The 16,890-nt window shown below is 38.8% G+C and overlaps 1 non-coding gene across 1 annotated transcript; it reads left to right on the top strand.

Moving 5' to 3' along the window:
- The first annotated feature begins 353 nt into the window (after positions 1 to 353).
- Positions 354 to 460, top strand: LOC148801323 (small nucleolar RNA R71). Its single transcript, XR_016084877.1, has one exon. It is a non-coding gene; the product is annotated as a small nucleolar RNA R71 (small nucleolar RNA).
- Positions 461 to 16,890: the final 16,430 nt, after the last annotated feature.

The following is a 16,890-nucleotide window of genomic DNA, read 5'->3' as shown; positions in this document are numbered from 1 at the left end:
GGATAGGATGTAGATAGGCCAGATTGCTGGTTAAAGGTGAAAAACTGGTCAAGTTTCTGGACTAGAAGATCTACCCTATCCAAATTTCTAGAAATGGCATTCAAGTCCATTTTTTCCTTGAGCTCTATATTATTCCTAATCTCATAGAGCCCTGCCCTCTTTAAGGGTCCCACTGACCTTTCGTAGGAATACAAGGATGCATTGTTAATGGAATTCTCACTCAAGGTCCCAAAAAGAGCATATGCTTCATCCTCACTCTTGCTCATAAATGCCCCCCACAAGATGCATCTACCATTTGCCTATATTGATATGTCAAACCTTCATAGAAGGCCTGGACAATTTTCCACTGGGACAAGCCATGGTGTGGGCATTTTCTTATTAACTCCTTCATCCTCTCCTAAGTCTCATGAATTTGTTCACCCGGTGTTTGGGTGAATCCAGTAATGGCTCTTCTCATGGTATTGGTCCGGCCTATAGGATAGAACTTTCTAAGGAATTCTTGTTGCATTTCTTCCCAAGTTCCAATGGGTCTCCCTATAGTCCCTAACCAGTGCTTGGCTTATCTTTCAAGGAGAAGGGGAAAAGAGTCAATCTAAGGGCATCATCATTGAAATTTTGGATCCTTACAGTGGAACAAATTTCCAAAAACTCGCCTATGTTTTTGTATGGGTCCTCACTTGGGTTCCCATAGAAAGATGGGAGAATTTGGATTGTGCTTGACTTTATCTCATACTATAAGTTCTGAGTATCTGGTAACTAAATGCAAGATGAAGGGTTGTATTGGGTTGGAGTGAAGTATTCCTTCAGCTTTCTGGGTTGGGCATCATTGATTCCAGCCATTTGGTTGTGGTGTTGGTGATGGAGGTATCTCCTATTTCAGGTATGGGTTCTACAATTTCTCTCCTTAGAGATCTCCTTCCCAACATACAACTCAGAAGTCCCTTTTTTCTTGTTTAAATTTGGATTTTAAAATTTGGATTTTGAAATTTAAATTCTGAAATTTAAACTCAAATTTTGAAACTTTCTCCCCTTTTTTTAATGTTTTTATTTTTTAATTTTTAATTAATTTATTTTTTATTTTCTCTCTTTTTTTTTAATTCAAAATTTAAATTTTGAAATTTAAATTGAAATTCAGATTTTGAAATTTAAATTCCTAAAATTTAAATTCAAATTTGAATTTTTAAATTTAAAAAAATGCAAGCAAATCAACCACACGACCTAGGGGCTGATTTAGGGTTTCCTAAACTAGTGGTTCAACCAATGTGAATCCTTTCAGTTTCACTTGGAATTACACTACTTCCCTTGGTTAGCCAAGTAAGAGGTGGAGATGTAGGAGGCTCCCCTTACTCTCGCAAGGACCTAATTAAGTAACTACAAAACCCGCTTAGGCTTAGCCGTTTAACCTCTTTCCTTAGACACCAACCGCCGGTTATGGAAAGTAATCACAAGTTTCCCTAAAATTCAGCACACCTTTGAACCAAATGTAAGGCTTCCCTAAAGGATCTTGCTATCCAAATTTTAAATTAGGGTTAGGGTGAACCACATGTGAAGGGTGGTGATTTTTGGGCCAAGGAAGGGTGATGAAATCCCCACCTTATCTTATTTAAGTTGAATTGCCCTTAAATGGATTAACGAAACAAAATAATCAAACAAAATGAATGCAACTAACAAGAAGCAATTATTAGATAACATAAAAGAATGAATGCAACTAACAAAATGAATGCAACTAACAACAATCAAACAAAATGAATGCAACTAACAACAATCAAACAAAATGAATGCAACTAACAAAATGAATGCAACTAACAACAATCAAACAAAATGCATGAGCAATTATTTCTAAAATGCAATTCAGCAATATAACATAAAAGAATAAAATAAACTAAGCACAAGAAGAAATGAAAATAAAAAGAAACCTAACACATTCACAACTAACAAAATAATTTCAGCAATTAAATAAACCTATATGATGCATGCTCTAGAATATCAAACCCTAAATGATGGAATGCAAATGCAAAAATTTTAAATCTTTTTTATTAGATTTTTTATTTTTTTTGAAATTCAAAAAATTAAATTTAAATTTCAAAATTTGAAATTCAAATTCAAATTCAGATTTTAATTAAAATTTAAATTCCAATTCAAATTCCAAATTTAAACTCAAATTCAAAATTTTAAACAATTTCCTATTTACGATTAATCATTTAATTAAATAACTAAAAAAATAAATTAAATAAAGCAACAAAAGAAAATTGCTAAAAACGAAATAATTATGCTAAAAACGAAATCAACTACTACCAAAATAAATTCTAACAAGAAAATTGCTATTCTAAAAAGTTAACTGAAAATAAAATAAACAAAAGAAAATTATGTGGCAATAAATAAAATAAAATAAAATAATTTTTTTTAAATAAAAGAAAAACACAAACCTAATAAGATAGAAATTCGAACAAGAAATTAAAATAAAGAAAGAAAAATAGATCTAGAAAAAAAACTAAAGAAAAAAAATAATACTTAAAAAACTAAATTGGATCTAGGAAAAAAAATAAATAAAAATTCAAAAATCACTATTCAACTCAAGAAAAAGAGTTAGAAAATAAAAATAAAAAAACTCAAATAAAAATGGAATGACTACACCTGAACTGCAATCCAATTTCTCTTCTCTTTTCTTCCATCCCGCAGTCCCGCAACGCTCCAGTACCCCACCTTTCGCTATTCCGTCCTACAAAAACAAAGAGAAACAAGAATTAAACTAAGATAACAGATCAAGTAATAAAACTAAAACGAAAAAGAAAAAATAATGAAACAGATCCAGAAAAAGTAAAGAAAATTTTTTCTTTATTGCTTCCCTGGCAATGGCGCCAAAAACTTGGTGTTTCCGGAGGCCTGTCGTTAACCACTTCGGAACACCAGTTTAAACATTTATAATTTTTTTTTCTGATTCTCAGACAATTACAAATGCAATAAAATGATGAGAATGGGTCGTATCCACAGGGAAGCGAGGGAAATACGTACTCAAATCCAGACAAGAGAATACAAGAGGGAAGTGCAGAAATATAAAAGTTAATTAGTTAAACTAAAAAAGATAGAATTCAAACATTGCAGAAATTAAAAGTGTAGAAAAATAAATAAATACAAAAATAAATAAATGAAGGAAACGAAATAAAAAATAATCTATAATCCGATCAGAGGTAGTAGTCTCCGGATCTCTCCTTTGACCCTCGAATTTTTTGAGCTAGGCCTTCCATCTTACTTAGCCAAATTGCAGATCTGCAAAAAATAAAGCGAAGATCAAACAGAATGAAAATAAATTGCAAAAAGTAAATAACGAAACTAGAATTGAAAGGACATAAATTAAATCTAAGATAAATGGTTGGGATCTGAATCCAGAGGTGGTAGTAGTGGCTGTGGCGAACTACAATCCTCCTCTTCCTCTACCCTTGAACTTCTTAAGATCAGTCTTCCGTCTTACCTGGGGGCAGAATCCAGCCCTTTCTCAAGAGCCCTTGGGTCCTTTTTATAGAGAAGGATGGACACAAATTAGAGAGAAAGAGGGGGGCGACAGCTGTGTTTTAGCAAAGATATGGGCGCCCTAGGGTTTATAATGAAGGGTTAGGATGGTTCTAGCTTGATCCTAAGGCTGAGAAAAGAAGAAGAGGGTGCCCAATATTATGTAGGGCTGAGATTTTGGTGCCCAAAAATGAATGGAGGAGATTGAGGCACCTAGGATTGAAAGGTGGAGATTAAAAGAGGTGGGTGGCGCCCTAGAATGGATGGCTGAGATAGAAGATGGAATGGAGGGATGAGATTTGGTGGTTAGGGGCTCAATGGTGAGGATTAGCACTTAGGTGGTGCCCTAGGGTTTAAAAATTACAAAGAGAGTTTCCTAGAATGGATGGTGGAGATTAGAAGAGGTGGAGGGTGGAGATTAAACAGCTAATGGTGGCTAAGGTTTGTTAAGGATGAAAAGAATAGGTTAAAAGGCGCCCTAGGGTTTGCTAAGGAGAGGGGAGCACGCTAATACAGTAGGAGGGGCCCCAAACTAGGTTTAGCAAATAGGAGGTGCCTTCTTGTTCTCTGTTTTTCACAAAAACACCCCCTCTCTCAGCTAGACTTCACACTAGCTTCCCAAAAACTGTATTTCAACCTTGTAACTTCCCCAGTTTTCCTCAGAATTTGAACAGAGACCCTCAGAGGTCACAACATTGAATTTAACTGGGAAAAGGGCATACTTTGACTATTCTAAGGCTGAAAATACCTCTGAAATGATGTACTTAAGACATCAAAATGCAGAGTTATCACTTCTTCACAATGTCGAGCTCTGTCTTGTTAGAGGACAATTCAGCTCCATCGCTATTGTCTTCACTATCATCATATGAAGAAAACACACGAATATGCCTAGGTGCAGGGTCATCCCCACCCCCACAACATTGGAGGCACCATCCTCCACTGCATGAAAAGTTGGAGGCACCACGCTTGCTTCCTTAACTCCCACCAACTCTACTTCAGACTAGTGCTCTTAGGCGGGCTGCTCTTGTGGGATGGGTTGTGCCTTGGTTTAGGGCTGACATGGGGACTGATCCAATCCAATAGTCCTTGCCTCAGTTGGGTGTTGTTGCAATGACTGCTCTTACCCAGTGTGTTCTACCCCGGGTGAATGTTGTTGTCGCGTAATGGTTGGAATATCCTCACCTTCCCCTGTGACGACTCCAGCCTCTGTCTCATTTTGGTCATTCACCTGAGCATCCTCGTTAGCTAAGGGAATTTGATCCCCTATAGGGCAAATGAAAATTATGACTATTTCTTTCCCCAAGCTCGCTGATTGTATCTAGTTTAAATCCTTAACTAGGCGCCTAATGATGTCTGGCACGAAAACATTAGTAGGATCATGCCAGAGAGGAACCTGCACCACCATAATATTTAGGGTTAAGTATATTGCAACCCAATGCGGTATTCTGAATGACAACCCCCCATAGTCTACTAGTAGCCCCCCTATAAATCGCAACCTGCTCGTGAATTTGGCATCAATTCATGGTCAGGATTCATCCCCCTGTACGGTGGGGCCAAAAAAATCTGACCTAGATTGATTAGTTATTCTCCCTAATATTTACTAGTCATCAAATTAAAGACATTATGGTATAACCGTAAAATGCTTACACACATTAAAACAATATACCTCTTCAAGACGGTCTACCCGCCAGGAAACCGAGGGCCAACAAAGTTGGGTGACTTGGAAAGGTTATCCCCTTCAACCCTCCTTGACACAAATGTCTAAAAGGCAATGCGATGGTAGCAAAATGAGAATAGAACATTCATTATAACACAGGGTAATAAAATCTAGAAGAAGAAAAAACAACACTACTAGCATGAATGTTGTAAGTACATGTAATTCATAATCACAGGACTATAATAGAGACCTTGGACAAGACCCACCTAAGAAAACCTCAAATAGGAAGAATACTATGGTTGAGCTAGGTAAAATGATAAACAAACACCTCAGGTACCAAGGTAGCCAAAATACCCTTGTGATGCCATGGTGGCACCCCAGTAAGGCAATAGGAGACTCATTCCACCTGCGATGAGCACAAAGTGCTGTCCGGGACCTATGATGAGCACAAAGTGGCATCCAAGACTTGCGATAAGCATGGAGCATCACCTGGGACCTGCGATGAGTATGACTTGACATCGCGGACCGGTGGTGAACTTAAAACATAACTCGCACCATGGGACGAATGTAAACTAATATACAAAGCTCACGATGGGTATAGGATAACAATACATGCCACCACGAAAGGGAAAACAAAAGCCAAAGGTTGGAGACATATGTTCGCAGGTAGCCCATGTTCTGCATAGTTACATAATGCCATGATGAAAAACTTCAAAGATGACTTACAAAGACATTCAAACACTAAAGCTGATTGAAAGCCTTGACATGTGGCTAAAAGAGAACCCATGAAGGGGTGTAGCCAACATGTTCTATGTGAGAATCCTTAGGGAAAGGAAACTCTATCCTAGGAGTCTCACTAGACATGTGGTGAAACCTTAGTGGAGTTTGCTTGACAACTTGCGTAGGGATAAAGATCCTCTTTCCTAATAAGAAGGGTCTCTTTTGGGATCTTCTCATAATAACCTTAGTGTCTCATCTATAAAAGGGAGAGACAATTGAGACACGAACACAAGAGTCCAAGGAACTCACCATTGAAGATCCTATCACCCTTCCTCTTTCAAAGAGCCAAACATATCTTCAGCCCAGACTCAATACTAACCCCATCTTCCAAAGAGCCAAACTTACTTCCATGCTTGTACGAGCTACCCCAGATGAACATTGAGGAACAACACTCAAAGAATTCTCACCGTCCACCACCCCAGCTACACCATCGGTCTCGAGATCACCGTTAATTTCAGAACCCGATTTAAGTTGATGTAGGTCCTTAACTAGACGACCTATGATGTTCAGAATGGTAATGCCAATGGGATCATGCCAAGGAGGAACCTACATCACACCAAAACACATTATCTAGCGAGTTAAACTTGCCATAAAACAATCACATGATACTAGACCAAGTTCAAAGGGAATAGCTTTCCAAGGGCTATCTGCCTACCAAGAAGTGGAGGGGCAATAAAATCTGGCGATTCGGGAGGATCACTACTCTCGACTCTCCTCAGAATAAATGTTTACATGATAACAAAATAATTAGCATGCATAAGCTATTTATTATCCAAAAGAAAACCAATTACAGAAAGACAAAAAAAATGTTACCAAGCTAGGTTTGCTCATTTTCTTCACCTATGAACCCGCAACAACCTTCTTCACGCACTCCCAAGTCAAAGGAATAGTAATGACCACCCCAGGAGTAGTTGCCGCCCCTGTCAAAGCATTAACACCACTACCCGAGCCTAGCACCTCTCTTTGTGTCGTGTCCCCCTCCACTGTCCCTCTTTGGGCCACCCTTCCTACATTACATCTTCCGCTACTCTCTCTATAGCGAGTAGGCTTACTCGCTCAAGTACTCCATGCATAGTACTAGGCGTGGTAATTTCCGACAAAGGCATGGAGACAGGAGACTCTACAGACTCTCCCTCCTTCACCCACTTAACCTCGATGACAGACGTAGTGGGTCCCTCTGCGTAAGGGTGAGAAATGAAGTTGTCCACGCACGCAAGTTGAGTCTTTATTTCATCCATGTTGAAACCTTTGCCCCACTTAGCATTCAACCACTATTTGCCATGGAAAATGTCCAACATGACCTTCTCTAAACCTGTACCATCCAAACTGACCATGTGCACCTTCAAAGGAGACAACTTCCATGGAACAACATCCAAATCGAACCTTTTACAAAGAAACATCAACAGAAATGGTGAAAGGGCTGGGAGATCCATCATATGGATGGCCGAACCTTGAAGGAAGGTTGGGAAAATTTTCAAAAATTTCTCTCTCTCCCATCTGGGAATCGCATTCCCTATTTTAGAACACTGCATTTTCAAGGATCAATCTTGAATCAAACCGGACGAGATCTGAAACCAAAAGAGAGGAGAGAGATATACCTGATACGAAGTAGTAGTAACTCCCAATGAAGGTGTTCAGGCCCAAGGAGATAACCAAAACCCTTTTCAACTAAAGATGACTCAGTGTGTGGTGAAGCAGGATCAGCAGGAGAGCTCTTCAGCAAGAACCGAATTCTTCAGCCAGAATAGAGTAGAAGGCTGGTGAGCATGACTTCAGATTGCTTCTTCTACCAAGAAGCAATATCAAGAATAATTCTTGATCACTCCCACAAGTGGAGATCAAACTAGGTAGTGGCAGCAAGAATAGGGAAGAACTCTGCAGATTACTGTCTTGTATATGGTGTGTTTTTCATGTCTGCCCTGCTCTCTTATTTATAGCCTTAAAGAGACAACCTCCTAATCTGATTAGAAGTTTCCTGATCCAAATCTTTATTTGGACCTGGACTCTTTAAGTGACAAGGATAACCCCTTATCTTATCTGCGGTTCAAGAACAACTTAATCCTAATCAAATTAGGAGTTTCCTGATCCAAATCTTTATTTGGATCTGGACTCTTTAAGTGGATAAGACTTATCCTCTTATCCTTATCTGCTATTCCAAACCCAGATCTGCCCCTATTTAATTAATCTAATTAACCCAGTTTGAAATTGGGCTTTAGGCCCATTAAGTTTATGTGCTCACTTAATCTCTTAACCTACTACCCAGTTGGCTCTCTTTGTATGGCGTGAGACCCAAACATTGATCTACACATCAGCCACATGGGTTCAGCCTAGCCTTTGTTACAAGGCCTGACCAAATTCACTGTAGAGGACAGTGAACCCCTCAGTCCATCACCATGGGCTCTTAATGGGCCCCACATTAACACTAAATGGTCCTTGGGTCCAGCTACCTTATGAAAACCTAAGGACTGTGGGCAGATGCAAGATTAGCCCATCAGTATTGCCCTCAACGGTCTTACACTTAATCTCTCAGCCCATAATGATCAAGCACTGCCCGACAAGAGATGACCTCTCCCACAGTTGCAAGGAACAGTGCTGCACTCTCTACTCACATGGATCCCGGGAATTAAAACCTTTTTGAAAACATTTTGAAACCATAATATATATATGTATATCTCTATATAAATATATTTTGCAAAAAACAAATTTCAACGGTTGAAATCAACTACTGGCAGTTTAGGTTTCCTTAAGAGAGTGTGCATTCACCGATCATTCACTTTGTCCAACAAAGGGGCTGATCTTATCACTATGGTCGCCCACTCAAGTGAATTCTCAGACTGTCCCAACATACCTAGGTTTTGACCCCCTCTAAGGATCTCACTGATTGTCATATCAAAGGCAGCCTAATCCGACACCTAGTGCAGTACCATAATCGAGTCTAGGGGTAAGGTGTAACATTTCAGCTTTGCCCATGTATCTCCAAGGTCCAGGGCAATATTGGAATTTTGGTCTAGTTCTGGGTTTCAAGAAATCCCACATTGCATGTACCTCAGGGCTCACCCTAGCAGCTTAGACAAGTCACCGCAACCAACTTGGCAGTACATCAGTGTCAGGCTTGGTAGGATAAATATCCCCAGATCTATCCAACGGCTGTGAAGATTCTAAACTAACACGATTCTCATAAGTGTCTAGTTTAAGGATATTACATAGAAATACACCACAATGACATGAATCAAATATGTACTTTATTCATTTACAATAAATGTCATAATGTACATCATATTGATTGGAGCTAAGGGCATACACTATATAATAGTTTCCACTTGCACTTAGGTCCAATTGGGTACAAGCCTGAGTCTCATACTTTCCCCATGTTTCTCAAACACTTTCTGCGTTAGTGGCTTGGTCAATGGGTCTGCCACATTCTCTGCTGATGGTACCTTTTAACATCAATTTCCCGTAGATCCAGTGTTGTCACACAACAGTCGAATGGGTGATGTGCTGAATTCCAAATTCTTAGAATGAACACCTTCATTCATCAGGCAACCTCACTTACGGCAATGTATTCAGCTTGGGTTGTGGACTATTATTCTTACAACTTAGGACCCCATCGTGAAGATGTAATCAGATATAGACATTTTACCATCTAGGTCTGACTAGAAATCGGCATCAGTATACCCAAGGATCTGTAGTGAACTATCATCGAATACCAGACAAAACTCTTTTGTCCCTCGAAGGTTTTTTAGTATGTTTTTCACAGCAGTCCAATGCTCTTGTCTTGGGTTAGATTGGTATCTACTTACCACACTTACGACCTGAGCAATGTCTGGCCACCGAGTGCACAGCATGGCATACATGATGCTCCCTATGGCAGAGGCATAGGGAACTTCCTTCATGCCCTCAATCTCCTTAGGTGTCTTGGGAGACATACCTTTGGAGAGATTGACTCCATGCTTGAAAGGAACATTTCCTTTCTTGGAGTTTTCCATACTGTATCTATTGACTATTTTGTCAATATAAGTAGATTGGGATAATCCTATTATCCTCTTCGATCTATTTCTATAGAGTTAAAGTCACAAGATATAAGAGGCTTCTCCAAGATCTTTCATTGAGAATTGTTGCGAAAGCCATACTTTCACCGTAGTCAACATTCCTATATCATTCCCAATGAGTAGAATGTCATCTACACATAGAACCATGAACGTAACCTTACCCCCACTGGTCTTCCTGTAAACATAGGGCTCATCTGAATTCTGCTCAAAGTCAAACTATTTGACAATAGAGTCAAACCAGATGTTCTAGCTCCTAGAAGCTTGCTTAAGTCCATATATGGATTGGTTGAGTTTACATACCATGTGTTCCTGACCTGTAGCTATGAAACCTTGCGGTTGCTACAGATAGATATCTTCAGTAAGATCTCCATTCAGGAATGCGGTTTTGACATCCATTTGCCAAATTTCATAGTCATGATACACTGCTACAACTAGCAAGATCCTAATGGATTTAAGCATGGCCACAGGTGAAAAAGTTTCCTTATAATCGATTTGCTCTTTCTGAGTGTACCCGTTTGCCACAAGATGAGCCTTGTAGGTCTCAACTTTACCATAAGGACCCTTCTTCCTCTTATAGATCCATTTGCAACCAATTGCCTTTACCCCAGGGGGCGGATCTACTAGAGTCTAGACTCCATTAGTCTCCTTTGAGTCTACCTCAGCTCTCATGGCATCTCCTCACTGTTCATGGCTTCCACCAAGTAACTTTCTTGGTCATAGCCGTAACGAACTGGAGGCCTGGAAACCCGGGTAGATCTTCTAGGTTGATTATTTTCTGGAGCTGGTGGGACATCTCCCACTACCCCTGGGCTCTCCTCATCAAGAACAACTTCCTAATGATGATTATCCAAGCTGTAATCTTCTTCTAGGAAGTGGGCATTTTGATTGTAAAACACCTTTTGCTCTTTTGGATCATAGAACAAGTAACCTATAGAGCCTTTGGAGTAACCTACAAATAGGCAACAACTGGTCTTGGATTCCAATTTGTCAGCACTAATTCTTTTAACATGTTCCGGACAACCCCTAATCTTCAACTGTCTTACACTTGGTTTCTTACCGGTCCATAGCTCATATGGAGTCTTAGGAACGGATTTGGTTGGAACCCGGTTCAACACGTAAATTGTAGTCTCTAATGCCAAACCCCAAAGGGATGTAGGTAACTCTGAGTGGATGAGAAGTGATTAGACCATATCTAATAAAGTCTGATTTCTCCTTTCTGACACATCGTTTAATTGTGGTATAGCAGGAGGAGCTAGTTGTGATACAATCCCATTTTCCTTTAAATAGTCCCTGAATTCGTCAGAGATATTATCGTCGCCTTGATCTGATCGAAGGGTCTTAATTTCTCTCCCTAACTGTTTCTCAACTTCTTGTCTGAACTCTTTGAACTTTTTAAATGATTCAGACTTATGTCTCATTAGGTACACGTAACCATACTGTGAGTAATCATTGGTAATGGATATAAAATAAACATATTAGTTACGTGTCCTAACATTCAGGGGACCATATACATCAGTATGTATAAGGTCAAGTGTGCCTGTAGATCTTTCAGGCTTTCCCGTAAATGGCCTCTTCATCATCTTGCCCTGAAGGCAAGGTTCACAGGTTGGAAGATCTTCTACATTTAGAAAATCCAAAGGACCATCCTTTACCAACCTTGTGACATGATCTATATTAATGTGGCCAAGTCGGTGATGCCATAGAAATGTGGGATAAATTGTATCACGAGTCCTTTTCTTGGGGATTATTTATGATGTAGTTTCAGTAATGTTTGTTTACAAAGTAGGATGGAGAACATAGAGACCATTCTCAAGTTCTCCGTATGCAAGGAATTTGTTATTCCGTTTAATAGTAATCACATTACTAAATAAGATAGAATAACCATCCATGCACAATTTAGACAATGGTCATGAATCTGTTGGTTCTCGGTCATCTGTGCGATCATAAACAATTTTAAGATCTTTTGTCGAGTAGAACGGTTCTGGTCTTTATACATAGTCTTCAGACTATCCAATATATCCTTGGACAATTTGATCTTATCGAATTGTCACTATATCGGATTGTCCAAAGAGGCTATAATATAATCCCGGGCAAGAGAGTTTTTCTCTTCCCATTCCTGATACTCTCTTCTTCGGGCCTCAGAAGCCCTATCACTCGGACAATCTGGAGTAGGGTTCTTAGCAATTTTGTCCAATTTCTTGGACGTCAAAACTAGCATAAGGTTTTAGAACCATTCAACATAATTAGGGCCCTTGAGTTTGTTATCATTCAACAATTTGGTGAAGTTTCCATTTGCCATTTTTGGTAAAGGCAAGGCAGATTTGTAAGTCCACAACCTAATTGATTCATGTTATCACATAGAAAGGGCTTTTAATCTATGTTCCATTTCCATTTTGGGCATCTCTGAGATTCTCTTCAATCTTAGTGACAGAGATAGTTGTGTCTCTGGAAATGTGGAAAACCACATGGGGTGCATGGAGCCAACTGTTTCAGTTACAAAACCCATCACCTTTTGCGAAGGATCTTTCATCCACTCATCTTATGAGCTTTTCCTTTGGCTTCTGTCAGACAAGGTTCATAGCCATTTTAGGTTAAACCTTTCTATCCAGTAAGTGCTCACTCATCATATTCATGAACACCAAGGTACTGTGAGAGAGTCTTTCATTTTAGGATAGGCCCTTCCCATATCGGTCTATGATGCCCCTATCATCTCATGAAACAATCCAGCCAACTGCATTAGTAGATGGATAGCCCAATTTCATGGTGCATCTCCACCCACCAATACAACCAACCTTCATACTAATGATGGAAGGCCTTTAGAGAATTCATCATATGAAATTCCCTATCACATGCACTTATATTTAATGGAGGGAACGAAAAACCCCCTAGTTCTGATTTAGGTCAAACCAAAGTGACTCCCATTGGCTTTCATAAAGCCAGATTTAGATGGGCCCTAAATGGCTAGAGTTCCGCATGGTTCCTCTTAGGGAGGAAGCTGATGTGGGGCCCATCAAATGGGGAGATCATCCAATGATCCTATGGACACCATGGCAATGATGTGCATTCAGCCATGGTGTGCGAAAGAGTCACTATCGAATCAGCATGGGCCAAGTGCTTATGGCCCATAAGCGTAGCACATCAAACATCCACACATCACATGTATGAAATCTATAATTTATCCAATCAATTAAATAACTATAAAACTCATAAATAAAACCCATTTAATTCCATAATATTAACAATTAATATTATCTAGGTATATGGGCTGAAGTGCATCTTGCAATTAACCATCAACCCCTTGGCCCATATAGGAAATTTTAGGGCTGAGAATAGCACCCATCGAACCATAGATTCGGTCCAACCAGTTTGGTCCAGTCTGGTTCGAATGGGTCTAGGGTTTGATGTTTAATTCAAGATTCAATTCAAGAAGATGATCTGAAATTAAACAATTGATAGATGACATTCAAGAATTAGTTAATCAAACAAAAAGGGGGATGTTCGCAAGGCTGCAACCCTGCAAAACAAATATCAGTTCGCAGTATGCAGTTTCCAAAACTACAAATCTCAGATCACTGAACCCGAATCTACAAAATTCTCTCCTTTGAGTTTTCAGCTTCGTCTTCGAATGAAATAAAAATAAAATGCCTAATTTTACTATTAATATTACATCAGATTCAAATTCCTATACATTTCATCTAAAATTAAAAAAATAAAATTAATTACAGACCAAGAATTAATAGAAGAAATCGTAGATTTCTTGTGCCAATAAAAGAATTCGATGTCCACCATACGAACAACCTAAAATCCAAGAAAAATATATAGAACAGTTCTAAATATTAATCAGATTAATAAATATTTAATTTCAGATCATTCGCCCAAAAATTGGGAACTGATTTCCCAGAAAAATGCTAATTGCGCAAATCGGGTAAAACGCCTTCTACCCATTTGTGCAGATTCAGATCTGGTTTAATTTGGATCAAGATTTGAACCTGGCTCTGATACCACTGAAGGGATGGGAGATCCATCATATGGATTGCCAAACCTTGCAGGAAGGTTGGGCAAAATTTCAAAAATTTCTCTCTCTCCCATCTAGGAATCGCATTCCCTATTTTTTAGAAAACTACATTTTCAAGGATCAATCTTGAACCAAACCGGATGAGATCTGAAATCAAAAGGGAGGAGAGGGATATACCTGATACAAAGTAGCAGTAACTCCCAATGAAGTTGTTCATGCCCAAGGAGATAACCAAAACCCACTTCTAGTGAAGATGACACAATGTGTGGTGAAGCAGGATTAGTAGGATGACTCTTCAGCAAGAACCGAATTCTTTAGAAAGAATGGAGTAAAGGGCTGGTGAGCACGACTTCAGATTGCTTCTTCTACCAAGAAGCAATATCAAGAACAATTCTTGATCACTCCCACAAGTGGAGATCGAACTGGGTAGGGGCGGCAAGAACAGGAAAGAACTCTACATATTGTTGTCTTGTATCTGGTGTGTTTTTCATGTCTGCCCTGCTCTCTTAAATATAGCCTTAAAGGGACAACCTCCTAATCTGATTAGGAGTTTCTTGATCCAAATCTTTATATGGATATGAACTCTTTAAGTGACAAGGATAATCCCATATCTTATCTGCAGTTCATGATCAGCTTAATCCTAATTAAATTAGGAGTTTCCTGATCCAAATCATTATTTGGATCTGGACTCTTTAAGTGGATAAGACTTATCGTCTTATCCTTATCTACTAATCCAAACCCAAATCTGCCCCTATTTAATTAATCTATTTAACCTAGATCGAAATTGGGCTTTAGGCCCATTAAGTTTATGTGCTCACTTAACCTCTTAACTTGCTACCCAGTTGGCTCTCTTTGTATGGCGTGGGACCCAAACATTGATTTATAGATTAGCCAAATGGGTTCAGCCCAGCCTTTGTTACAAGGCCTGACTGAATTCACTATAGGAGATAGTGAACCCCTGAGTCCATCACCATGGGCTCTTAATGGGCCCAACATTTATACTAAATGGTCCTTGGGTCCGGCCACCTTATGAAACCCAAGGACTGTGGGAAGATGCAAGATTAGCCCATCACATATTACCCTCAATGGTCTTACACTTAACCTCTTAGCCCATAATGATCAATCACTACCTGACAAGAGAGGACCTCTCCCTCGGTTGCAAGGAACGGTGTTGCACTCTCTACTCAAATGGATCCCGGGAATTAAAACCTTTTTGCAAACATTTTGAAAACATAATATATGTATATATCGCTATATAAATATATTTTGCAAAAACCAAATTTCAACGTTTGAAATCAATTATCGGCAATTTAGGTTTCCATCAGAGAGAGTGCATTTGTCGATCATTCACTTTGTCCGACAAAGGGGTTGATCCTATCACTATGATCACCCACTCCGGTGAATTCTTAGATTGTCCCAACATACCCAGGTTTTGACCCCCTCTAAGGATCTCACTAATTGGCATATCAAAGATAACCCAATCCGACACCTAGTGCAATACCATAATCGAGTCTAGGGGTTAGGTGTAACATTACAGTTTTTCCCATCTATCTCCAAGGTCTAGGGCAATACAAGAATTTTGGTCCAGTTCAGGGTTTGAAGAAAACCCATACTGCATATACCTCAGGTCTCACCCTAGCAGTTGAGACAAGCCACCCTAAACAACTTGGCGGTACATCAGTGTCAGCCTTGGCAGGATAAATCTCCCCAGATCTATCCAACGGCTGTAAAGATTCTAAACTAATACGAGTCTCATAAGTATCCAGTTTAAGGGCATTACACAGAAACACACCACACTGACATGAATCAAATATGTACTTTATTCATTTACAATAAATATCATAATGTACATCATGCGGATTGATGTATGCCCTTAGCTCCAATCAGATTGATGTACATTATGACATTTATTGTAAATGAATAAAGTACATATTTGATTCATGTTATAGTGGTTTGTTTCTATGTAATACTTAGATAAAAACTTTTGTGCCAAGTCATCCCATATAGTAATAAAACCTGTAGGAAGAGAGTTAAGCCAATCTTTTGCTTTATCCCTTAAGGAGAGGGGAAACAACCTAAGTCTAATGGCATCACCACTAACTCCATTATGTTTAAAAGTATCACATATTTCAAGAAAATTAGCAATATAAGAGTTAGGGTCATCATTGGGGCCAGAAATGTGCATGCTCATCTAGATCATTTGAATAATTGTAGGCTTGATCTCAAATTGTTTGTTTGCACACTCAGCCTCCTTGTGCTTGATGTAGTACCATCCAAAGTAGGTATAGCGTAGGAGCTCAATGTCCTTGGATTATTTTGGTCTTGAGCCATCTTGTTCTTTCTCTCCCTCGTTCGCTTTTTCAAAGTCCTTTCGATTTCTATGTCAAGGGGTATTAATTCTCCACCACTAGTGCATGTTATGCACTAGGAACCTATAAAGAAAGGAAAGAAAAATTAAAAATTTCCTAAAAAAATAAAATTTTTATGAAGCCAAACCCAAAAAAGTTAAAATATAATAAAATTTTAAATCCTAAAATAAAACAAATAGATGTTTAATCTAAGGCTAATTTAGATTGTTTTGGTATGCAATAAACTAGTCCCCGGCAACGGCGCCAAAATCTTGTTGTATGATTTATGCACAATTAATTCAGGCAAGTGTACCTTAGTCAAATGTGCGTATAATGATGAGATAAGTGTCAATCCCACAAAGACTAGATCACAGTACCAAATCAATTTTAAAATAACCTAAGTTGAACTCGTGATTCAATTGAATGAATAAAAACTAAGAAGAATTTATGTCAATCTAAGAACTCAAAAAAACTGAATCGATGAATGAGTGTAGCTAGGGTTTAGATTTCATTAGATCAAGGTTATATAATTAC

This window comes from Nelumbo nucifera, chromosome 3 (genome assembly GCF_055504915.1).
Source record: "Nelumbo nucifera cultivar China Antique chromosome 3, China Antique-T2T, whole genome shotgun sequence".
NCBI classification, from domain to species: domain Eukaryota; kingdom Viridiplantae; phylum Streptophyta; class Magnoliopsida; order Proteales; family Nelumbonaceae; genus Nelumbo; species Nelumbo nucifera.
Note: the sequence above shows the minus strand (reverse complement) of the source record. Positions and strands in the feature narration are given on the sequence as shown.